Here is a 27210-nt window from a genome sequence, read left to right on the forward strand (position 1 = left end):
TGATGGATGATTTAAAGTGGACAATGCTGGCTACGATGGATGCTGCACTGTAGTCATGGAGTCTGACTCTTTTGAAGAAACGCAGCAGGAGTGCCAAATTTCACCAAGACACTTTTATTTGCTCAAACAGAAATGTGAACTGTTTATAAAACACATGCAAATACATGGATAATCAAGATAAATTTACTGCTGTTTAGTTATTGCTTGATTAATCAAAGGAGAACCGCTTTGAAACAGCTGTTCCAATCCATTTCTGAGTCTGCTTGGTGCTGTTTGAAGCTTCCTGTTCTTTAATGACGTTGTATTTCATTCCATTGCGGGGACCCCTCCAAAAAATCAAGTAAGAATTTTGGGCAGATGTGGTTCTGCTTAAACCCGGGCAGAGTAGTTCTGCCAAACTCTATTTTCAATTAACAGAATTCCGAATTGGATTCAATTCTATATTTATCAAGCCTCATTGAAATATTGGTGTATTGTCAAATGTTCTTTACAAAGCAAGGACTTTTGGTTAAGAAAAGCTGTTTTTCCTTTACAGCTGATACAAATTGAAAAGTTGAAACCTTCAATAATAAAATAAAATAAAAACTAACAGAAAAGCAGTTTTTTTGATATTGTTTTTTTGCCTGATAAATACCAGAAATTCCATCAAAACAAAACTCCGTAGAAGAAGCATGATGCTGCTGTGACACCTGAAGCCTTAGCCACAACTACCCTCATAGGTGGATATGGGCTGTCTGCAGACGAAAAGATAAGACATGGGGTGATAGGATTTTTCCAGCCACACCGATAACCAATATTTCCCCTGCAGCTGTTTATTAGAAATACACAACTTTACTTTTCTTTTACTGGGATCTTGTAGGAACAAGTATTACTTTAAAACTTCTATATAAATATATCTGTAAACATTCAGACCATTTATTGACTATTGAACATAACTGTAAGCCATAAGCTCCCCATTGCCACGGATGAAATAGGAACAACATGGATTCTTATCAAAAATAACAGTCAATTACTGACAATGACTGTAAACAAAAGCTTCCCAATCAATTGGCCAATCTATTTTTTAAAAAAGTGTTTAAAAAATAAAGTGTTTCTAAAGGAGTCAGAAGAATATCCATAGATTTTTTTAATATCGGACTAATAAACTCAAATTATGCAAACAATGCCAATATCAATACTGGCACAGATAATCGCCCATCCCTAGAAAAAAGTGGCAAACGTGTACAGGGCAAAAACCTCTGTGCAGGTTTGTGCACAGTCAGCCAGTGCGCGCAACTCAGAGTTGGATGTAAAGACACTGTATGACAGCATCACCTGTATGTCATGCGTTTTATTTACATTAACCTTATGAATACCTCACAATACATTTACCACATGTGACAATCATACATTCCATTTTCATGACGCCCTTGAGTTGACCGCTCAAGCCTAGAGGTAACTGCAAGATAGACTACAGTTTAAGATGCAGCCACTTTTCTCCACGACCCTTTACGGGCCCAGATAACCCGAAAACCAGTAGCACCTGTACAGGTTACCAGAGCTCAGATGCTCTATATGAAAACACTGAAGACCTCATTTAAATGTTACTGAAAGTCACTGACCACAATTTATAATAAATTGTTTGTAATACTTTTTTAGTAAAACGTCACGAATAAAACAGTAAATGTGTTATTCATATTTATTGTACTGTTACCAGAACTCATAGAGCCCTTAATAAAGAGTGTTTTAAATGAGTACCAGTAGTTACAAAAGGATCGTGAATGTTGATGTGTCTACATGTTTGCATCTGCTCTTCTGAGACATGAGGCAAACAAAAAAAGATAAAAGTTTCAGGCAGTACAGCACAAAGACACAAAGCCACTCCAAACTATGTCGACAGAAAAATATTTTTAAAGATGAAAAGTAAAACACAAAGAAAAAACCAACTTGAATTTCTCATGAGTTCATATCTTTGACATTCCAGCTGTCGGCCTTGCTGTTACAATTTTTTCAAATCCCGACTGCAGACCGTTGCTTGTAGTTAGAAATTGTTCCGATAATCCTGCAGCAAATAGCACACAACTACTTAAAGTGTTAAGTACAGAGGCACTCACGCAGTCTTGTTGCCTGTCATTTCTGCTGTGAAAGGAGCGTTAGCAATGTGTCACAGGTTTTGTGTTTGTTGGTGGTGCGCTGTTGTGAAGAATTTGAGTCTCAGACCTTTATAAATTATTGTAATGGAGGACGGAAGCCAATTGTTCCAAGTCAATCCAACATTTTTTTCCTACTTAATTTCATACGTTTTTGAAAAGGTTTGCTATAACATGGAGAGCCCAGCTGGAGGAGGAAGATCCCAGCAGGAAGAGCAGAAGGTTTAGTGTATTGACTGTAAATAGAGAACTGGACCGAGTGACCTCTTTCCCCCTGGCATTCCAGATGGGAATTTGCTGGCTCCAAGAACCCAAAATCCCATAGAATTCTAATAAAGAATAAGCAGCTCTTACTCAGTCATTATATTTGTCAGAATAACCATTCTTGCTCTTATATATTTTTTTATATGTTCTTGCTAACCCTATATTATTTATTTTCTGTAGCGTAAGTTTTTCCAAGATATAAACTGACCAATCAGATGCCTCAATAAAATTATGTGGTCCCTGCTGGCTCCCACGTCGAACGTCCAAAACGTTTTACAGATTTTAGACCAATCGCTATTTTTACTGACGTTGTCTGGCTCCAATCTGGCGTGAAAAAATGGCGACTAAATTGACTTCATTTTGTTGGAACTGAAATCATTTTCTATACATGTCACTCTCACTGGGTCCAATTCTCATGTACAGTCGATGCTTTAGTTCAGCTTGTGCACATGGGGAAAGCCACTGAATGCTGTAGCACAATGCTGATGATAGCGACTTTTCTTCTACTTCTTTTTTTTTAAACAGCCACATCACTTCCCCCCACTCACAGCGGCTCCCCCTCAGGTGTTGGCTCTGTTTGAGGAGGGCTAATGAGTTTCATCTTAAGTCAGCACACCAGATGATTAGGGTTATTAAATTCCCAACTTTGTTATTATCGCATTGACCCGGACAGTGAGTGAGACATTTGTAAAGCTTACTGCGAGGAAAGCTAATTATTTCTTGTAACACCATTATACCTAATCTCTCTTGTGTTTTTTTCACAGTCTGTCCACTAACCCACATTACATTGAATTGCACATCGTTCTTTTTTTGCCAGGTTGAGGTGTTGTTTTTCCTTTCAGGTTTTCTTTTTACTTCTCATGTGCTATGATTCACTTTCACTTGGACAAAGCTTAACTGCTTACTGTCAGATGAGCTAAATGAGCTTCAATCTTGAGAAAAAAATTCTGTTTATTTTACTTTTTTTTATTGCAGAGGTAAGATATCTTTGGGATTTTCAGCCTGTGGATTTAGTGTTTGTTGAAGGATTAGGCGTACATCTTTTTTTTTTTTTTAATCACAAGCAAAAACATATTTTAATCTGAAAATATCTTGAAATAACTTTGGGGTGAAAACCTATCTGGAGCAGATTTGCAAAAGAGTAAGTCAGAGTGGCTGACTGAATTGTAAAGAGGACATGATGGAGCATTGCAGCACCCCTGAACACCTCCCCTGGTTCATTACAGAATATCACGGTGAAGCTTAAATATCAGGGGGTCTGAAGGTAACCTTCTTCCTGTGTACACAGTGGAAATTTGTATTAACGAGCTGCAGGAAGTGTATCTGCCGCTCCGCTGGTGTCCTCAACCAGCTGAATAAAAGCATTTTCCAGGAATCTGTCTGTCACAAGTTGATAGTTTCTGCTTTTAAAGCTGTTCCTTCTCAACACTAAGTGAAGATAAAGCACCAGGAGTAACTGCACTCATCTCTTGCGATACAGAATTAGCCAGGAAAGCTATAATTCATTTATTTATTTAGAGTTCCTTGAGCCGCCTGATTGAACCCTGTCTGCGGTTTCTAAAACCGTCTTTTTCCGCTGTGTTCCTCCATTAAATTTCATGACCAGCCATGCAGTCGTTGATGGCATGTGACAGAAATGTGCCCATCTGACATTAAAGTGAATTTTTCATCATGCTGGGGAGGCTTTCATTTCATGATGACACCGACATAGTGGACTAAAAGAAAAGTCTTATATGTTGTCAGTATCACCACATCAATCTAAACTCATTGACATTCAGATTCATCAATAATGGAGGTAGAATCTGCACACCACTGTAACCTAGTATTGTAAACATGGGGTGAAATTGCAAAAAAGACAACCCCCACTCCTTAACATCATTGAGTCAATATAAAGGGTCAGATCAATATTACATAAGTAGGTGGAAGCACCCTAGGAAAGACACAAAAAATTTTTTTAAGAAACTTATTTTAAAAACTCTGCTTTTAAGTGCTAAGCGTCATTTTTGGTACCCTCTATCTGGGATCTGTTTTTTAAATAAATTAAAAACCTCTGAGACGGATGTTATTTTTCTTAAAATCCAATTTTCACAGCAAATTTTCTGAAAGTTGATCCCGTGTGAGCAGCTAAATGTCTGCCTTCTAACATCGTCTGTTTGCTTTTGTATTCACCATAGACCCGCTCTCAGCCAAAGTGAAAAATTGAAGACTTTTGTGGATTTTAGTCACGAGCTGTCACAAACCGACTCTGAAAAATATGACAGCCAGGAATAGAGGAGTCTTTTTCTGCAGGCGCGCTCTTTTGAGACGGTGATTTTCCTTGGGTTCTTCCTGTGACAGTGTTGCACTGACAGTTGTTCCTCACACTCTCTTGAGGAGAGCTGCCAGGATGAAGAGGCGTGGCCAGATAAGAGCCATGCCAAGTTCACCGAGCTGTTGACATTTTCTTGCGGCGACTCCCGTGGCTCTAATTGGCTGAAGCTGATAAGGTTCCTGTGTTGTAATGGCCTGCTCCTGATAAGATGCTGTAACCTGCACCCGTCAGCAGCACGGTGAGGGGACGGCAAGCCAGACAGGATAGGGGGGTAAGGCCAAATCCTGACCTAGCTTCTCTGGGGTTTAGGGTTTTTATTCTTTACCAGGGAACTGAAATGTATTTAGTCAGAGAGTTTCTTAACATAACATAGGTCTTGTAATTAAGTGTTATAAAATTAAAATACTTTTGATGGTTTAAGCTACACCTGGTGAAATAATATGTAGATAAAAGATTAAGCATGTTTTTCTAAAACTAAGGCCTCAGTCACAACTAGCCTTACAGATAGAAGCGGCCTGTCTGTGGGCAAAACATGGTTAAATCCGTGGGGGCATGTAGGTGGCCCACGGGAAATATTAAAGTTGTATCCCGCCTGATTTCGTTTTTCCTACAAACATGCTGTGATCAACAGCTCCTAGCAAACACTATGTATAAAAGTTAGACATTGGTGGAACATGCATGAAAAGTTTCTCCGAGTTACGTAGAATGATCGTGGAAAGTCACAAATTTGTGAATGCATCTCGCAAAAATTACACACAGCGTGTACGATTTATGTAATAATTGCGTATAAATTACATAAAATGCGCGGAAACTGGCTAATCCTCGACCAAAAATTTTGAACAGTTCAAAACCGAATTCACCAGCAGTAATCGTCGACGGAGATCTGCACACATTGACGAATGACAAACGTAAGAGACATTTAAGAATTATCTAACTCACACATGTATCACGGAAAAACAATATTTTATATGTGGAAAAGGCACAAAATGTGACTGTTTGACATGGCCTTAATGACCAGAGTGTTGCGTAATGGCACTGTACAACAGCATTACCTGTATATCACAAGTGCTTACAAATACCTCACAATACACTTACCACAATACACTACGATCCTCTATGGCCTCAGACAGCCCAAAAACCCACAACACCTGTATGGGTCCATATAACTCAGGCTTAGCTCTCAACAAGCTGCATTTTATGATACAACTCTTGTGTATCTATTTCAACTGATGACCAACCAAGGAGGTAATCTGACTCCAGGTCCTTCTTTATCACATATCCAGACCATTTCACAATAAGAAACCTTTCCTTGTGATTACCCATGTTTTCCAGAGAAAAGGCCTTTTAACTTCTTCATTTCTTTGAGAGAAAATTAAAACCAGTTCCCTCCTGTTCAATGCTGGGAATTAGACCTAAAAGCATTTTCTGAACTTTCTTGGGGTTGTCATGGTGACAGACCCTTTAAGTTACCAGAGAAACTACAAGAGGAGTAGGAAGAAAAACACCAGTAAAATCTATATATAATGCATGCTATGAGACAGGAACGTATTTCAATAATAGTGTCAAAAGTTTAGCATCTGCGGGTTTGTTGAAAATCGTTTTTTCCCCTTCTTCACCAATTGAAATCTCATTTTCAGGCTGCACACATGTTTTGGGTGGACTGAAGTAACCTCTGAAACTGCCGATGAAGACATTTTTGCTCTTTTGTGTTCTTAGTCTCTGAAGTTTAGTAATTAATACACTCAGGACTCCTTACTCATTGAAGTTTTGTTTTCTCCTTTAGCTTCACTTCCTCTTTGCCCACCTTGAACTGCATCATTCTCTGGTGTCTGTATCATTTTTTTATTGATCTCATGGAAGTAATTATGCTTCTGTTTTTAGTTAATGGAATGCACAGAGAGCCTTGCCTGGTAGACATACCACTTGATGTGAAACTTGCTGGTCTCCCTAGGGCTTTTCTCTAATGGAAGGGTGCGTGGGCGTGCGTGAGAGAATTTGAGACCCGTGCATTTACCCACAAATGGTCCTAAGGGTCGGACAGGAAACCACGTCCACGTCAGTTTCTCCAACTATGTAATTCGACAAAAAAAAAGTAAACATGCGAAAACCTACTTTAGCGAGCTGCAAACCTTTAAGTAGAAGTAGATTATTCCGTGGACATTCAATTTATTTCTCGATGAAAAGTTTCAGGCTAAGGCTGCAAGTTGTAGTCTCTCTGCATTGCTTTGCTCTGGGCTATCACCAGCTGTTTATTAACCATGACCACCCGAGACGTTTTTCTCTCCAAGCGAAGAATAATGGAACCATTCATGAACACCTGGAGCGCTGTTACAACGACAAAGAGTGACAATTGTACAGTTTTTCTTTATTTCTTGCAGGTCTGGCCTCTTGTTCTGACAGTTTAAGCTTCAAAGGAGACTGAGAACACAGTTAACGCAGGACTCTGGGCTGTTTCTCCTTCTGCTAACGGTTGTCAAACTGTCCTTCAGGCGTCGGTAGACGCTGTCAATATGCGCCTCTCCTGCTAAACAAAGATTCCACTTGGTAGTGAGGAGTTCTTGTTAAACAACAGATTTCTTTCAGGGCTACAGACTAAATGCCAGCTGTCTGACAGCACAATTCAACTATCTAGTGTTGCTTCGAGCTGTAATATTGAACTGCTTCTTGCTTTAACAGGATATAAAGTACGACAGGGTGTAATTTGGCTGTTGAATGGATTTAAAGAAATATCTCTGCCTCTGAATTTCAAGAAAATCAGGAAAGTCTTCTTAGACTCAGATTATTAAATACCCACTCCAATTAAACTGGTGTTTTGGGTGTTTTAACATGTTTTGTGGCATTTTTATCAGGGATGATAGAAAATTAGGCTTAAAATTGCTTTTTTTCCCTTCAAACTGTTGTGAATCAGAAACAGACACAAAAAAAAGATTGTAATTGTGATGTAGGTGCTACAATCAGCAGGCCTCAAGTTCCCTGCTCCGCTCAATTCTGATGCATCCATTTGCAGATGACTAGATCCATGTATGTCTTTGTTTTCCTTGTCTGAGCTGGCATCTGGCTCAGAGCTGTACCGTTGGAGTTTTGAGAGGCTATAAGCTACAGGAGGAGTGTGTAAACAAAGGGATGATAGGAAGTAAAAGGAGGCTTGCTTCATACCAACTCAGAGGTGAATTTCTAATGAACTCCTGCCACTTTGCCAAAACTATGTCCTGGAAAGCAACACAGGTTTTTTTTTAATTGGGCTAAAAACGGCATCATTGTAAGTAAAAGACCACTTTTGCAATAAATCAAAAGATGATTGGAGGGGAACGTTAATAAAGGTATATCGATCAGTTTGGCAAAGATTTTGAGTTGATTGTTCAATACGGTTATGGTAGTTATTCTCTCAATGCATGGATGAATGTCTCATTATTTGCAATGAATTGATCTGCTCAAGGTGTAGTCTTCATTTTCAGTAAGCCTAGGTCTTCACTTCTTCTTTTAAGTTTTCTTTTTTTTAAATTTTAATTTCATGAGATCCTCCAATTTTGAGGATTTTTAATCTCAGCTGTTCTCAGGTGTTTGCACCACTTGGTGAACGGCACAGCCTTTCATAACTCATTAAGTGGTCTGTCCTTTTCTGGTGTAGATGTTATTTCTTCATTTTTCAACTTGAGCTATTGCTCAGCTTGTTTTTCTGCCAGCTTGGTTTACTTTGATTTCACTCAGTTGATTACTTTTGCAGGAAAGCTTAGAGATACAAATGACATGGCATGTACATGAACGTAGTCATGTCAACCTTTGCTGATAAATGTACCATCAGGACATTCAGTGAGGTGTCCTAATTCAAGACCTGATCAGGATAAATTGCTTTCTGTTCACATTGAGGCTCATTTTATCTTTGCACTCTGAATTTTTTTTATAATTTTTTTTTCTTTTCCACTGCAGTACAGCCTTGAAAAACTAGACTGTTTCGTCGTTGTATTTTTTTTTTGTATTAAACAAATAGCCGGGATAGGCTCCGGCAGCCCCGTGACCCCGAAAGGGACAGAACGGGTTTAGAAGATAAATAAATAAATTATTTTAGTTTTTATTATGCCTTTTTTTTAAATACAAATGTTAATGGTCACTTTTCAAGTTTGTAAGATGTAAGGCTTTAATGCAAGGTTTCCATTTATGTCTACTTCCTGATTAGCAGGATTGTACTTTCTTGTTGGTTTTTTAAACTGTAAACTTGAAAAACCCTTTTATTTCCCCCTTGTATTCAAGTTATAAAAATTAAGGTAATTGTATTCTCACATACAGTACATGTAGGTCTGCTTCTGCAAAATACTGACATTATTGAAAGTCAAATGATGAATTCAAAATAGGAACGTAAACCAAGAAGTGGATACATGTTTCAGTGAAGACAGATGATTTGTTCATGTGACATTTTCCCGTTGACTAAAATTGCTTATTGTATGTATCTATTTGGACAATGGTCACTGTAGTCCAATGTAGGGTTGGGCGATGTCCCTTAAATTGGCCGTTGACGATGTTTGCTGTCAACCATCGGGATGGACGATGACATCGTCGGGGGGGGGGTATTTTTACATTTTTTGTTCTTATATAACTGCTATTCGTTTTTTTGCTTTTTTCATTTTATTTCCCAACTAATGACTAATCCGCGATGATCCAGTATAAACTGAGGGAAGTGACTTTAACAAAAAAAGTAACAAACAAAATAGAAAAGAAGTAGTCCGCTCCCGCACTTCACTAGTGAAGTGGACCGGTGGAGTGCGGACTTAAAGCTTTGTGTTTTATGGGAAGTGGGGGGGGGGGTACATGAGCGGTATGCAGTATGCGGTATGTGTGGGAGATTTAAGACTGCGATCCGTCCCGCAGCTCTAGGGGTACAAGCAACCGAACTCAGAACCGGGTCTAAAAGTGTGTGTCTGAGCACAGCTCGGATCGTCAGCACACACACAGCGGTTTGAGCTTCAAAGCAGAAATGTCGCTCAGTCCTTAGAAAACATTCAAACAATCACGCGGATTTGTGTTTCCAGTCGTGTCCCGACTAAATAAAGGCTGATGTTATTCTTACATGTTTACGTGCAGCCAGCAAGCAGCACCACCCAAAGCTAATGTTGTTAGCCCGTGTTAGCATACTGCTAATCCTGGCTTCGTTCAGAAAAAGCACTGACCACACGGATTAAAATTCAAATGATGAGCAAACAGGTGTTTCATAATAACCGTAACATTATTAAAAGCAGGTTTAGAAGATCGTCTCGTATATTACCGAGCTGACATGTCAATGTATATAGCCGCTCTGCGCTGTTTAACATTGTTTTGTATTGAATTGTTACATTCAAAAAAAAGTTGGAAAAAAAAAGCCGCTCGGCGGAATTTATATCCTTCCGTTTTTCAAACCCTACTGCGCATGTGCGAATGATTTATTCCGACGGAAAGTGTGACCTTAGTGAACGTTTTTATATTCTGAAAACATTTTTCTGGGCCCATGTACACGGTTGGATTCTAATCCGACCATTGATCCCATCAAGATATTTTGTACATGTAACCGCGGCTTATGGTGTCGACGCGCAACGTGGCGGGGGCGTGGCATCACGATGGTGGTCTCTCCATCGGGATGTCAGTCACCCATCACGATGGACGATGATATAGTCCATCGGCACAACCCTAGTCCAATGTCCAAATAGATACATGCACTTTGCCTCGCTTGATTGAAGAAGCCAAAAACCTGAAGACTTCTGTAGAGAAAGAAACAGCGATTATTTTTGTTTTTCATTCTATTTGTCAGAATAACTATTCTTGCTCTAATACTTTTTTTTACCATGATCTTAATAATCCTAAATTTGTCATATTTATTTCTTTGGTGCAAGTTATTCAAGTTATAAACTGACCAATCAGATTCCTCAATAAAAGCATGTGATCTCCATTCCGATAACAAAATGTGACGCAGCGCCGGATTGGACGCCCATCTGCAGCTGGGGCTGGGATCACTCCTTCTTTGGCCATAGGTGGTCTCACGTTGAACGTTCAAAATGTTTCATTAACAGATTCTTACAAACCCGCTTTCAAGTGGAAGGGGTGTGGACTTCTCACCCTCTCACTCCTGATTGCCCAGAGGGGTTGCCATAGAAACTTTGACTAAGACTGAAGGTCCGTACACACCGGGACGAATATTCGCCAGGCGTTATTCACCAGCGTTTTTCGCCACGTGTTTTGTGTTCACACCCAGGCGATTTTCGCTGACGATGAGTGGAGTGAACATGCAATTTCCTTCCCTGACATTAGATGGCGCTTAATGTAAAACAGAAATACTCCTGTACACAAGGTGGCGCTGCGCAACTTTACGCTTCTTAAAGTCGCTTTTCACTCAGAAGAAGAGAGCAAGTATTTACACGCTTGTCAGAATCAAACAAAGAAAACATGAATATTTCAAGCACCAGTAGCTCCAACTGGTGCTTGGTTCGGGGATGTTTTAGAATGTCCGTCATTATTGCTTCGCGGCTGTGTAGACGCTACTTGGCGTCTATCTTCTTCGCTGGTATGTGTGCTCAGCAAGGCAGTTTTGTGTTTGAGCGCCCCCAAGTTGTGTTTTACTGTAACTTCAGAAGCTCCAGACACGTGAGCAAAAGCGCCATTCTCATTGGTCGAGTAGATTTCGACGCGACGCGTCGAAAAAAAAAAACGAACCCGAGGCGTTTTTTTTTTTGACGCTTTAACGCCTGGCGTTTTTTCGCGTCGGTGTGCACACTCTCGTTGGTGCCCTTTGTTTAGTCACGAGGCGTTAAACGTCGGCGAAAATCGCCGGCGAAATTCGTCCCGGTGTGAACAGGCCTTGACTCGCACCAATCACTGCTTACCCACATTGTCTGGTTCCAAAATGGCAACGCCCGTTTCACGAAAACAATTGCGACTAAATTAACTTAATTTGGTTGGAGCCGGAAATAAATCATTTTTCTTATAAAATGGTTTCTTAGTCCAGTTCTCATAGATAGTCTCTTGATAGCTATTTTGCCAAAGTTCTTGTTTTCTCTGATGGAGCTCTGTCAAGAAAAGTGCTTACAAGATTCAGTTGCCTGCAAGCTAATTTCAGGCTGTTCAATATAAAGTGTCCAATAGTTTTTTATTCGTTCTCTTAAAACCTGATTGATGTTGGCTGTAAATGCATGCAGGAATAAACATAGCTCATTGGGTAGCTTGTTTAGATTCACTCAGCTATCACTAATTGTTTGCTCAGGTCCCACAGGACTCAATCAAAGTTTCATCTTTCCTTTCTCACAACCCCGAATGATGAAATAGCCTCTTACATCTCTCCCACTAAGATTAATCTCCTGGTAATAGTCTGCTCCTTTACATCTACACCATCTTATTTCACTGCTTACAAAAACTGGGCCTAATGATCTGACCACTTGGTATACTTTAGAAAAATATTCCATTGCTTTTGTGTTTTTTTTGTTGCTCGTTCCAAAACAGAAAACTTTGGCTATGTCTGAATTCCCTCTCTATTCAGACGACATGATCACTGTGATTTTTTTTCCTTCCATTTTTTAAAAGCCAAATACAACGTCAAAGATTTATCAAAACAAGTGTTTAAAAATAAAGGAAATCTTTTTTTTCCACTTTTGAGCCAGATGTTTCTTTGGCAACTTCTGACACTGTTGGAAGTCCACTTCCTTCCACTGAAAGCAGGCTTGGGAGAATCTGTCCATAAGGGTAGGTTCCAGCTGCCATCTGATTGGTTCAGTTATAACCTAGAGTAAAAAAAATCAGGAAAAAATGAGGATTAGTAAAAACATGTTAAAAAATGTATCAGAGCAAGAATTATTTTTGCTCTGATACAATGTTAACCTTCAAGTTTACAATCTGTACTTTCAAGTTTTAATTTCTTTTTAATTTTAGAATTTTCTTTTCAAATGTCTGTCTTTCAAAAATGTTATTAACTGAGCTGATCCTGATTTGAGCCCGTGGAGTTCATACGCACATTGAAACTCTAATTCCATCTGTTGGATTTCCAGTTCTGCTGCAGGTTTTCCTGAAAAAAAAAAAGCATGAAGTGTGAAGATCATCTTTTTTCAAAATGAAGTAATTCCGTACGTTGTGAAGTGCACTTAAAAGAAGGCATTTCTTAAAGTTCGTATCTCTATTCAGGTAGTCCAAAATTATTAAAACCTCTACAATGTGCCAACCCTAAACTAAGATAGCTTGTATTTTCTTTCATCATGATCAAACTTGGGAGTTCTGAACGTGTCTTTGCTTCACCTCCAGGCAGGTGGTGAATTTTTATGATCGTTTCCTGACCAAGCTTGAGCTTTTACAGACTTGTGAAACATGTAGTGCTGCACAGACTTAAATAACTTTGCATCAGCATCACCCGGCATGAAAATGTTTGAGTTTTGTGCTTTTTTTTGTAATCCTTTTTTTTCTTCTTCATCTTTTATTTGTCCTTCCGCCCCTACATATCAGGATAATCTGCTCTTGTCTGTCACCTCTCTGGGCCTGATAAGGCTGGGAAGAGTCACGCTCCCATTGTGGAGCAGATGTTCCTCCTTGACAGCGTCGACACAAAGCCACAGACCTGTGCTCCCTGGGGGAGAAAATAAGGCAACAGAATTTTGACTTACTTTACCCAATCTGCCTACCAGGAAAAAGTCGTCAGTCTTTGACGTGAATACGGATTTCCATGGTGTGTCACTGCGTCTGAGTCTTTTCCTGTCACCGCCAGCTGTCATTTCATGCATTTATACGTGTTTAGACCCCAATGAGCAGAGAAGACTGTTTGCTTCTCAGAGGACTGATTATGATGCGTGTTTTGGGGGAAAAAAAGACACGGCTGCAGAGCTTTTGAACTCTGAAATGAAAATCAGATGATGAATTCAAATAAAGCTTTTATCTGCGCCTGCTGAACAAAGCTTGTCAGAGTCATGACCTGCAGGTTGGAGTTTGTTGATTTTATTATGCCAGCGGTATTATCCAGTCTCCCTTTGTGTGGCTGTTATGCCAGGATAAGAGTGATTTGATCATTTTCATGTGGAAACCAGGGCAGCTTTTTTGATCCCAGGACTCAGTGCAGTGATGATTGCAGGTCGGCCCTGCACCACCTGCGTACTCCGAGGCAAAATGGCTAAACCGTAAACACATAAAAATCCTAATACCAGTCATGTTCATGGGTCAGGACATGATCAGCCATCAGAGTATTGTTGTGATGGTGGTAAAATGGAGAATTAACCATTTGTGGACAAGTAAAATTGAATCACTGACCTAAAATTCAATCTGCTCAGTAGGATTTACTCTTTTTAGGAAATGTAAAGTGATTGTGTTTGATCAGGGCTGCACTATGGTGTAGTGGTTTCTACTCCAGCCCTCATAAGAAGAATTCCCTGGTTCAAATCCTGGCTGGGATTATTCAGTGCAGAGCTTGCATGTTCTCTGAGGTTTTCTCTCACTTTGGTTTCCTTCCACAGTTCAAAACATGATGCACAGCTTAAATGGTGAATCTGAACTGTCTGTAGGTGTGAATGTGAATGAATTTAGCAGTGCAACAGACTGGCAACCTGTCCAGGTTGAACCCCGCCTTCGCCCAACTGTAGCTGGAATAGGATCCAGCAACCCAATGACCTCGATAGGGATTATGTGGGTTCAGAGAAAGGATAAATGGATGTCTCCTATTGTATTTTAACCAAGTTTTAATTTGGTGGGAAGATTTGGTTTCAGTTTTAAATGTAATTTGTTTTGTCAAAGCTTTACCTTTTTCAATTTAAACTTCAAGTTTCTGAGACTTTTATTTAATTAAAAGAATGAATGAAAAATTGAAAAATATATTAAATCTTACTGAATTGTAAACTGAATTAAACAGTGTGTGTGTAATTTTAATTATGTATTTTGGCAACCCGAATTTAGTGCCTTTTGACTTCTGATTGGAGTTAAAGGTTTTTTATCTTCATTTTAGTAATATAAAACTAAAAGTGTTGCTTTACCTTGCCTTCTGCTCATAGTTGGGCTCAGATTGTTTTCTTTAAATACAGATTTTAGGGTCATATAAGCCACACTCACCTGTTAGCTACTCTAAATATTTATTTCCTTTTAACACTTGTTCTTACTGGTAGTTTCCTCTTTCAGATTTGAGGATAATTCCTTTGTGCTGTTTTAGATGTCTAACATTTGATACATGGAAATGTAATAGCTTCTTTTATGTATGAGTTCATAACCATCAGCCCACGGTTTTAAATAGCGATTATTTGTTTGGCTGCTGTGAAGGTGCAGAAAAGAAGGACAATTTATTCTTCCTTCTCAAACAAATCAGATGTCTGTGAATAACATGAAGAGATAGCATCACTGCCGATAAGAAAAGCATACAAGTGAGGATGTGAGAGCAGGAATGCCTGTGAGATGTTTAACATCCTGCATGATAAGAAAGTCAACCCGCGGTGATAAAAAAAGAAAGTACTTGATCTCCTGTAGGTTTTCCCCAGTCGATAGGTTCACAACACTTAAAAGACAACAGTTATTAAAGGATTCAGACTCGGTTTCATGGTTGAAAAATCACCTGAACACTTTGTGAAACAGCGGGGGGGACATCCTCTCCAAGTTTCTTCCCCACCACAAGGTCGGACCGTCTTCAGGCTTTCTTTGTGATCCTCAAACCTTCGATTTGTCGTCGTCTTTTCTGATCCTAATTGAGACGTGTTGTAGTGTAACACTCAGGGCACTCTTGACTGTGCCTCTGCTAATCACCAGACCCCTTGCAGCTTTGTCATAATTAACAGATCAAAAGAGTGCAGAGAAGGGCAGCGATGCATTATTAAACAGATACTGGAGGAGCGCGCACATGCAAGTCACGGGAAAAAATAGTCTTTTTAAGAGGTCATATTTTCTTTTAAGAGCCTTTTCATAATTCATCACAATTGTCCTCCTAATAGGGTTTTAGATTCGTGCAGGCATTCTGGCAGGTCTCCTCCTTTTTTCAAACATTGTCTGAAACTGCAGGGTGTGACATATGCTCTGCACCTGGATCTTTAGTTATAGTTTCTCGCTTTCTGTTCGGGTGTGAACATTTTTTTCTGACATCTCATCCAAAAACACTGTTCTCAACTCAAGACTTGGAAACAACCCAAACTTAGATTTTCTTTTTCGTTTTTTCTTTTTTTGGTTTACCAAGACGACAGGTGTGGAAACTTAATTATGCTCATCTGTCTGGTCAGGATTTACTTCTCATTACTCTGGACAAGCTTGTTAAATGCAATTAAAGTGCTCTGCCTCTGTCTTAAGGACACACAAGAAAGAACACAATGCTCAATGCAGATGAACACTTCTGAATGACAAAAAAAACAACAACAATGTAAGGCTTTTTTTCTCCGGCTGAAAATATAGTTTATCTGATAAACCAAAGAAGAAAGATGGACTAAAATTCCAAAAATTTAATTCTGTTTTTATGAAGAATAATTTTGTTTTCCTCTGAGAACAGTAGCACAATGAAAATCACAGAATAAAGTATTTTTTAAAGAAAGATCCTACATTTATGGACATAACTACCATTTTTGACGTATGCATGTTTTTGACATTTTCCTCATTGCAAAGACGAGAAACATTTGTCACAGTGAGATTGACTTTTCTCCTTAGCTTATTTAATGTCTATGCATAGATAGTTCTTTAGTTAATTCAGGTGATCATTTGCACAGGATCATGTTAAAAAAAAAAAAGTGAACACTTTTCTCGGTTACATTTTTATTTGAAGCTTTTACCTGAAAGAAGTTGAGCAGGTTCTGAACAGAGAGAGTGTTCCCGGCGGTTTGTCGTTCTTAGGTTACCATATCGTGTCTTCTGGCCCGGATACAACATGTGTTTGAGAAGACAGTCCCCTCTGGCAGGTCATAATATCTGATCAGCTGCAGTGTAGGTTGAAGGCAGCTGCACTCTGCTTCACATCTTCTCCCTATCCTCTGTTTTCTTCTCTGTCTCATGCTGTGAAATGTGTGTTTAATATACTGGAAAGAATAAAATCCTGACCATTGCTTGTATATGAAGGCTGGACTGAGTGAGCCCTCCCCTCATTCCCAACAGGAAGTATGCGGTGGCCAAATTCCCATAGACTTCTATAGAGAAATAAACAGCTTTTAGTCAGTCATCATATTTGTCAGAATACCCATTCTTGCTTTGATACTTTTTAAGCATGCTCTGGCTAATTCTAATTTTTTTTTTGGTGCAAGTTATTATGTTATAAACTGACCAATCAGATGCCTCAATAGAAGTATGTGATCTCCATTCCGATAACAAAATGGGATGCAGCGCCGGATGGGAAGCCTATCTGCACCTGAGATCATTCCTTCTTTGGCCATCATCCGTTTGCTCTGCTGTTAGACAGGACAAGTAGGAAAAGAAGAAAAATGTAAGTGATCTCGCATTGAATGTTCAAATCATTTGATTGACAGATTCTCCAGAGCTCGCCTTAAGTGATAGGGGTGTGGACCTTCAACAAGGTCACTCCTGATTGGCGAGAGTAGTTGGCATAGAAACGTTGACTCAGACCAACTCAAACCAGTCACAGCTTACTAATGTCATCTGGCTCCAACATGGCATTGTCAGTATCGTGAAAAAATGGGGACTGAATTAACTTCATTTCATTGAAGCCAGTAGTAAGCCATTTTCCATGTCACACTCACTCCATCCAGTTCTCTTTTACAGTCATTGATCCTAACTAATAGGACCTATTCATTCTAGATTTGCCCCACCAGGGTCCAATTACTGAAAATTTAAACCAGAAAGTTTATTTTTTTCATTTAAACTGAAGTTGAAATGGAGAATAATGGGCAACCTGTACTTGTGGACCTTTTTATGGAATTTATAAGTGATAAACACCATGACAAGAGTTGCAGACAGACACTTTAAGGCAGGGGTTGGGAACCTATGCCTCGCGAGGCATACCTGGCTCTTTTGATGGTCACATGTGGCTCACAGACAGATCTTTAATTATAAAAAAAAAAGTTTCATTAGACCAGTGCTTCTCGGGCAGGGTGCGATGCCAGGGGGGCGCGCAGTAGTAGCGGTGCTTGGAGAAAAAAAATCTGCACCACTATCAGTTTCCTATTATCTGTTATATCTCAGAGTTTGTACCAGCCTGGAACCTGCGAATTGTTGTCCCTGCAGATGTGCGCTCTGGTCTTTGAGAAGGAGCCGCGTGTTTGATGGTAAAGGGGAGGCACGGAGCCTTCATCTCTTTTAAGGTTTTTTATTCTGGTTACTGTAGGCCGTATCCAACGCTGTACAATTTGTTCAGCAACTCCTGAATCTCTCTCGCCGAGAGCGCTCCCTCCAACCCTTTTATTCCCCCGCTCTCGCACCAGCCCTCCTATTCCCCTTATTCTGCCCATAGCTGAACCCCATTGGTCCAAACTACCCAACGACAAGCTGAGCGACAGAACTGAGGGCCAACCAGCATCTCTGCTTGATGTGTTCAATGAACTGCGACCCAACAGCCACCCAGTAAAACTCAGTCCGCTACAATAACAATGTTATTAAAAAAGGATCCACAGACTTATTGAACTTTATAAGTGGTTAAATGACATAACATGCACACATTCAAATGTATTTTTAGTTTTAAACATATTGTATGACTCTCGCGAAAATTACATTTAGAAATACTTTATGTGGTGTTAATGGCTCTCTCGGCCAAAAAGGTTCCAGACACCCCTGCTCTAAGGTTTCTACTCTTCAGGGTTCTTGCCGAATGGGGGCTTTTAATCCAAGAACATAAGGGTCAGCTCTCTTAAATTTCTTATGTGAGGATTTGGGGAGGTCCAGGACGCTGGAGGCCATGTCCATGACGGTTCTTTGTAGGAACATGGATGCGGACCTCCTCCCCTTCCTCCCAGTGTTCCTTTATCCTCCTGTCTCTGTGGAGTGCGTCAAAGCTTGTCTCCGTAGAGACAATTTTATTACAGTCAGTAAGGCCTACACACACTTTACGGTTATAGCTATGATTATAACTCAGCAAGGCCATTTAATCTGACTGCTGTCCTTGTCCTGGTACACCAGCTCAGGGGGGGGACATTGATTTATTGATCAAAGTAAATCTATTCCTCTGCAGTAAGGGGTGATACGCTACCGTCCTGGATGTCATTATTGGGCTTTATCCAGTTGACCTGTAACTCTGGTCATCATGTGTGCTGTTTTTTGTTCAAAAGTGACATGGATCTTTTTAATTTCGGGTTTTTAGGTATGCAGCACATTTTCTGTTGTGTTAGTCTTTTTTGTCATCTTTCCCTCATTTGCCTTTTTTTAATGTTTGTGAATTGGAGGCTATGGCCCTCTTACGCTTAGCTAAAGTGTAACCTCCTCTACCCTTCACCTCTTTTTTTCTTTTTTCACTTTCCTTGAAGCTGGAATCTGGATTTTGAGAGTTTTAGCTTATAAAATATTGACCTTTTGACTTGATGGAGCAGAGGCATGCCTAAATGCAGATGCGCTTTATGAAAAATGAAGTACACCTCTCACTTTTTTCCTAATGAACTTCAGAGGACAAGTAGAAACTGGTCCTGTTGATCAGATGCAGAGGATTAAGGGATCATCAAAAGTGTTAGTGCTCCTGTAGGTTTCCTGGTTGTTGCTGCTATGCTTTAACAAGCTGAGTCATGTGGCATGCTTGACATTTCTTTAGCAGATGGTTTGATCAAAAGTGACTTACAAGTGAGGAGCACACAGAGGGGGACTGTGGGGTTTGGTTCCCTGCCCCGGAACACTTTGGACATGAGAACCGGAGAGGTCTGAGATCAATCCAGCTGCCCTCCAGCTGAAGGACAGCCACTCCACCTCCTGAGTTGCTGCTTTGAGCTACTTGTAAATAAATGATGACTCTGTTTATTGTGTCACGTGTGTCATGTGTTGCTGGAGGTAAGGTAGTATTTTTGATATTTTGGTCCTCACCAGAGGGTTTGTTTTATGTTTTTTGCCCTTTCAGCAGTGAAGAACATCCCTCACACTTGAATGTGGCTCCCATTTCTTGGTTTGGTCTGGCCTGTCTCTCAAATGGAACCCATTATTTCTTTTGTCTCGCCCCTTCATCTCTTTCATTCCCTCTTGAATTTTGCTCTCCTGGGCTTGTAATAAACCTTTGATAAGCTGGTAAAAACCCATGCGCATTTTGGTCTAAATTACCCCACCCCACCCTTCCGCAGGGACTAATGGCCAATGGGCCTTTAAATGACTTAATATCCTAGCTGCCCCCAGGGGGGGGGGAATGGGCTTTTAGGAAAGCTAAAAGCTGGCCACAGCCTGAAGAGAATCTGAGAAAGAGGAAAGCCTTGGGCTTCCTGGACACCATATGAATCAAAATAACGATGCTTTGATCGCCGTGGGCAACGCTCTGAATGCAGATACGTGTTTTTCAGAACAAGGATGTATAGCTGAACGTTAAAATATCCTCTAACATCTTTATACTTCTTCATGTGTGGCAGTTTGCAAGAATATTTTACTAATTTTCCTCAAACTGTGTTCAAATTATAGGATTTGCAGTGATCATCTTTGCGGTGTTCATAAAAAGTAACAATCAAAATAAAATAAAAAGTCTGATTGTTTGTGTTTTAACGGTTTGATTGTCTTGTAGTGTTTTTGATGCAAAACAAGTAAAAGAGACAACAAGCAGAGTCAGGCTGAACACGAGTTCAGCTGCTGGTTGTTCAAAATGAAATGTGACATAATCAGCTCATGGTACTTTGAGCAAACAGCTAAAAATAATTTAAATATTTTAATAATTCCTGGAAGAAAACTGAGCGTTTCAGATTATTTTTAGTTTTCTGCTCATATGACCTTGTACGCAGCTCCAGAGTTTTGTGTATCTTTATTTGAGCCTTGTAGGAGTTTTTACAGGACTACTGCTTTTGCCATCAATTTTCTCAGAAATATTTTCTGACTGATGACATTTCACTCAGCGCTTGACTTTGCCAAGGATCCTCGTCTGTTGTTCCTAAGTGTAAAATTTGTACTTTAGAGGTTTCAGGAGCAGCTAGTTGCTGGCCATTGAACGTCATGTATTGAAGGGATGGTGCCGTGTAGCTCATGTAAGGGCCAACATGTGCAGAGTCGTGCTCTCATGGGGCACATTCTTATAAAATAAAAAGTGCTGAATGACTTTTGAGTAAAGAATGGAGTGAGTGTTAGAAAAAAAAAAGATGTGCAGCAGGAAGAGCAGCATTAGCCTCAAAACTAAAGAGTTAGCTTGGTGGAAAGTAGCTGAAAGCAGAGAGTGAAGCTACGGTCACATATGCCAAAATGCCACAGCACGGCAACCTAAATGCCAGTTTTTCAGCAAATCTGGCCATGTGGTGTCAATTGTACTCGGGCGGCGGTGTAGGCACCATAACCATTCGGCCTGGAACTGCCGTTCGGGGTCCTTTCGATTGAAGGTAACGTCACACTCCGGTAACCCAACTTGGATAAACTACGTAGTGTCGAGATCTGCTCGGGCTCTACAAATTTTCATTTCACGTTCCCTTTTGTAACCTAAAGTTATTTTCCCTCATAAATTGTGTCTGACAATATTCTTTGTAATTTTTATAAGAACATGTTGCCACAATCAGCTTGTTATTCCAGTTTAAGTTCAGCCGTGGCTGAAAACGTTGTTAGCACGGCTAAATGTTATTCTTCCGTTCTGCCAACAATAAAGCACTGGGCGCACCGATTAAAAAAACTATAAGCGAACATGCATTCAATAATAATAATCATAACAATAATAAAGGCACGTTTAGAAGACAATCTCACTTTATGTCGGAGTTCTGTTTGTTTACAACAGACTTCATAATATTTTCTTCTATGGTAGTATCGTAATTTGTTCAGACCAATCACTATCTGACACGTCATCAGACCAACATACAGCCAATCACATAATGTGACGTCAGCATTAGTCCCAGGACCCCGAACGGAAGTTCCAGGCCGAATGGTTATGGTGCCTACAGCGGCAGTCACATTTTTACACGCCGTGCTGCAGCTGCCGAGGCTTAAAGAGTTAAAATTCAACGTCGAGCAGATGATTTTTTGACATCAAACAGCCACTGACCTCACACATTTAGACATTAGCAATGACAGTAGGAGTCCTCGTCATCACCATTTCATTTTCACAAGGGAAATGAAGACGTTAATATATTGATTGGTCTACAAGTGGGTGCATCAGTATGGACCGCAGTAGGGAAACTTTGGCCCTCTCATTTTAGTTGATGCATCACAACTGAGAGATTTGTCCAACAGAATTTCTGAATCTGTTCCTGATTCACTCCAGTTTGAAGAAAAAAAATGCATGTTTAGACTTTTAAAAGAGTGTTTGATCAAACAAAACAGAAAATAAGTTATAGCAAATTCGTTCTTTGTCAGTTTCACTCCAGTAGTAGCATCAGCTTTTTTTAAATGAGACTTTTTGCTTTATTGTTAAAAAGACCCCATTCTGTTAACGCTACTGACATTTAAAGTGTGCTTTAAGTAAAAACAAAAATACTGTTTATTTGTGTCATCAATGGAAAAAAACAAAGGAGCTTTTTGAGTTCTTTAGAACATATAGATCATATACAGAAAAAAATAATTGATGGGCTGCACCCAACTCCAGAAATAACCAGAAATAGTCCGTTCAACTTTTCAGAGGGGAAATTTTAAAACGACTTTGCATGGTTGATCCAGTTTTTTATACTAAAAGTTTACTAAGTTTGTTTATTGAATGACTTTATGGGTCAGAAAGTAAACTTCTCATGACAGAATCCAGAACATTTTCATGCCCAGAAGAGAGTAATAACCCCTCTTATAACCATGGTAACCAGATACTCCGGAACATCGGCAGTAATCCTCAAATGGAGCCACTCTATATCTCAGGGGCCCTCCCCTGTTGAGCAGATCATTTCTTGTCTGAGTCTTGTTCCAGAAAACGAACACTTAATAAAGTAAGAACCTCCTACCTCCTTGTTCAGTGTCATGTTCCTGTCAGTCTCATTAAAAAAGATGTCGGCCTGTTTACTATAACGCCTTGAACACCTCAGCTGTCTCTTTGGATCATTGGATCATGTAAAAATATCTGATCATTGTTCTGGCTGTTAATTCCCACAATGCAATGCCAAAGTGTTTGTGTGTTAAAACCTGACAAAAGCCTTTGGGGGGAAAATCCTTTCCCTCTATTTCCTCTGCTCAAAGCCAAACGCCTTACAATGATGAACTTGTATCCAAAATGAGATGCCAAGTGTCTCATTTTAAAGCTTCAATGCATTTTTGTTTAATTTATATCATTGCTGCTACAGGACATATAGACATTTCTTTCAAGAAACTGGATTTTGGTGTTCTTTGTCTGTAGACAAATGTCACCAGCTAAAACTATATCAATAAATCCAATTGAAATTTATTTTGCATTTAATGTTTTTTTCGGCACAAATTGTCCTATACGCCGTCAGCACCTGTTTAAATTATCAACCACTATGCATTACAACACGTGTCAAACTGAAGGCCCGCGGGCCAAATGTGACTAGATTGTATGGAAAAAGGATTTATGCTAGAGTAACAAGCAAACATATGTTTTCTATGCAACTATAATTGCCACTTTAAAAATGTATAGTAAATGAATGATGAGTTATTTAACATTAAGGAGTAGTTGTGTTTATTTTTCATTAAATTTAGTTACATGTATAAGTTATATCTGGCCTTTTGAGGACAACCACTATGCTGATGTGGCCCTCTGTGAAAATGAGTTTGACTACCCTGCATTACAGAGTGGCAAACTGAGCTTAAAGACAGGGTTAACATTTATTTTTTGCTGCCACAGAAATTTTTTGGTTTTTTTATTGATCTTTTTGGCTGTTGTTGATCAGTGGGAAAAGGTTTTCTTTATAAATGACAATGGAAAGCTCTGGATAAAAAGGGAAACATGTTGGGTTTTTTTAGGATTTAGTTTTGATAACACGGTTATGTGTTCATTTCAGATTGAATTCATGCAACAAGGTTATTTGCAAGTTGTCCATAAACAATGACCCAGTCCAGCCCTCAACGTGTTTTTGAGTTTGACTCTCCTGAGTTAACAGATGTAACTTATTAATAGCTGGTATTCAAATCTGCAGTTCTTGGTTGTAGATCCTCTTTTTTGTAAGGCATGACTCTTCTTGTGCTGAACAACTTCAGTTTGTTTGGTTTCTATCAGTCAAATAAGGTTTCAACCCTTTAGACTCATTTTCCTAACAATGGCGTGTAGTGGTTAGCGTGGGTGGGTTTTCTGTAGGACCTCCGGCTTCCTCCCACGTCCACAAAACATGCTTCATGGGTTGACTGGTAACTCTAAATTGTCCCCTAGGTGTAAATGTGAGTGTGCAGTTGTCTGTCAGTATGTGTGGCCCTGTGATAGACTGGTGAACTCTCCAGGGTCAACCCTACCTACACCTTAGCTGACCCAGCTCTGGATGGTGAGCCACCACAGGAAGAAGCAGTTATAGAAAATCGGTGGGGATGGGATGAGCTTCAGAGAATACGGAACTTCAATTAGCCTTTCAGGAGGTCATGATCCTAATGTCTCAAACGCTTCTTTCGTCCACACTATGAAGTTCGAATAGTAAAACTGGAAAACTCAGAACTTCTTGTGCTTTTTAACTTGCTCAATACATTTTTAAATACTCTTTGACTTACATCAAACTTTTCAACAAATTCATGCAGAAACCAAGGATCAAAAAATAGTTTGGATGTTCAACTTATTCTAAAGAAATTCTTACAAATTGTAGAGCTTCTAATTTTGTATCAATGGCATCTCTTTGTTTTCCTCTAATCTGAATAGTGCGGTTGTTTTTTAGGTACAGGAACTTACTTTAACTGATTAGCAGTAGAAGCACTAATGCCCTAGATACGGGCTGTCTGCGGGCAAAAAATTAGCAAAGTCGTAGATCGCTAGTTATACCTGTAGGGCAGAAATGGTCGTGCTTATTTTTTCTATGGGCCCTCCATGGGCCCGGACAGCTGAAAACCCCACAGCACCCATACAGGGCAACCCCTGTCGGCATTAAATAAGAGCGTATATTCATCAGTTCTTATCAATGTGTTGTAAACTCCATTTAAGCTGCTGTTCCACAACTCAACACCACTCCTTACCTCCACTTTTACTTTTATAAAAGTGTCCTGGCTAAACAGGGTTGTCTCATCAAGGACCTTGTGAAGTCTTCGTCAACAGCATTATCCCCACAGTACACATACTCAGCTTCAACCCACTTCTCTATAGCAGTGATGGCTGAACGCTCAGCAATTAGGATCTCGGAGAAGAGAGGCAAAGAAGCAAACAGCATTATTACAAATCATCAGCTGTGTCGGAACACCAGCAATACCAATGCAGTCATGGCGCTTCAAACAGACACACGTATGTCTCAACGTGTTAGCCGCACGCTCTGCTCTGCCTCAGACCCTCAGTAGTGTGAAGTGTGTGCCGGGTGCAGCTCTTCTCATTATTAACTGCAGTGTTGGCTTTGGCATGGTGGACGAGGGCAGCTTGACTCAGCCAGCAGTCACAGCAATTTACAGGTCTGTCACAGAGGAAGAGGTCGAGCAGAGGAGAGAATTAAAAAGCATTTAGAGCTGTGAAATAAACTGCAGATGGTGGAGAATGACCTGACGGGGCAAGTATAAAGCATCCATGTTGACCTTACTTCAACGCTTTTTGCTATGGGGAACTTAAAAATATTAGCTAGTTCATGCAATACTCTTAAAGAAACAAATCTTTCAATTTAACAAAAAATTGATTTCTAACATAATTAATGGTTGCTAATCCGATTCATAGTCAATATTGGTTTATTATTGAACGATCCGATTCACTGACCTAAGATCGATCCAACACATCTTTAGCTAAAACTTCAGCCAGTGTGGCTCAGAGATAAATACCTGGTACTGAACAGTGCAGGGGAAGTTTTCCACATTCCTTGAATTTCTTTAAGATAATCAAGTGTAAATTAAATATTTACACTTAAATGTCAAATCCATTCACATTTTAATGTCCTAAAGTTCACCCCACTGTTGGTTTTCCACATCAAAATAATCGTAAGGGAACATTATTAGAACATTCTACTGTATGGTCACACGTCTTTACTAAATTCAAAGTGTTTCCACACATTGGACTGGAATGAGGGACTGATCATGTGATCAGCTTGATCACATGTGTGTTGTCTGCTGTGATGGAACTTGGTTGTTTTATAGTAAAATAAACCTACTTTGTTTCAATCCAAATTGTATTTTCCAATACTTACATAAACAATTTATTTCATTTTAAGAAAGATTTTATTATTTTATTAAATAGGTCAATTTGACCAACTTGCCTCAGAGAGATCGATCTGGTTGGATTGCAGGAATATAAATCGATTCATCACTTAGAGCAATTAAACATCACACGCCTATATATTATGCATTTATAATTTTTGGATAAGAAAGGGAAAACGTTTTTCTGATTTATAAAATTTAGCTACCAAGCTGAGTTTGTTTGTGATGTTTTGTGCCTCAATTGTCTTATTTTAGAAAATAATATTGCACTCTGGACTCCACCCAAAAAGAGCTGTGATCCTCCAAGAGAAGTGCATTGATATGAAGATATTGGTTGATACGTTTATATTCACATTTTATTATTTGTTTGTTTGTTTAGCCATATGGCACCACTCCCACTGGGCTCTTAGCACAGGTCACTGAGACAGGAAGTGTCAAAAGCCCAGGCAGTTGAAGCAACCAAGCAAACAACAACACCAGGAGGAATTGATTCTTCATGACAGCACTGTTGAAATCACTGTGGTGTGAGACAGACTGTGGGGTCACAGAACCCTCTCCTCTCCCCCCAGACAGCCAGAGCATAGACACGATTTGTTGAAAGGAGGCATCCAGAGAGATGCCTAAACAACCTTTATTACTTTTCCCTTCCACCCTCAATAACCTCTTTCCTGCTAAGCTGTTTTGTTTGGTCCATGACATGGCCTCTAAACTCTACCAGACACGGCGTGATGTGCCAGTTACTGTTACAGTCTCTAAAATAAAAATAGGAGAAAATGAAAAAGAAATACAGATAAAAAACTTTAACATTTAGATTCTGTTTTATTGTTTACAAATCTGCAACCTGGGTGGAGTTTTTACAGTTCCCCTTCAGTACTAAAACATAGCTGTTGAGGTGGGTTGAAATACATTGTCTGGCATTGTGATTATTGGAGGACCTAAAACATGAAAACAAGGCTTAATAAACAAACTTAAAGACATGAGGTAAAACATGAAAAAACTTGAATCATGATAACATTATGGATATTTACACACTGGACTGTTAATCTATAATGTTGCCCATGGAATATTCATTTTCAAAATATTCTCCACGTGGAATGGATCCGCTGAATAGGGTTTCTCAACAACATTTTTAAAATGGCCAATTGGACATAACCATGAATGAGTACACACATTTTTGCTCTAAAAAAATGAAACTTTTTTGTTCTTTTTTTAAATGTCCCTTTCACAGTTATCATGAACAACAAAAAGGCAATTACAATTGAATTTCCTTTTGTGGGAATC

The 27210-nt window shown here is 39.5% G+C and overlaps 1 protein-coding gene across 9 annotated transcripts in view; it reads left to right on the forward strand.

The window, feature by feature from the left end:
* enox2 (ecto-NOX disulfide-thiol exchanger 2) overlaps positions 1–27210 on the forward strand; it is a 223206-nt gene that overhangs the window by 116218 nt on the left and 79778 nt on the right. The window contains exon 1 of one of the 9 annotated variants that reach the window (XM_020706420.3): positions 4921–4975. The exons of the other annotated variants lie outside the window; for them this stretch is intronic. The gene's annotated coding sequence lies outside the window, so the exon portion shown is untranslated. Of the gene's footprint in view, positions 1–4920; positions 4976–27210 lie in introns of those variants that run through there. 9 annotated transcript variants of the gene reach the window in all.

Source organism: Oryzias latipes, chromosome 10 (assembly GCF_053564925.1).
Source record: "Oryzias latipes strain Hd-rR chromosome 10, Olatipes_Hd-rR_3.1".
NCBI lineage: Eukaryota > Metazoa > Chordata > Actinopteri > Beloniformes > Adrianichthyidae > Oryzias > Oryzias latipes.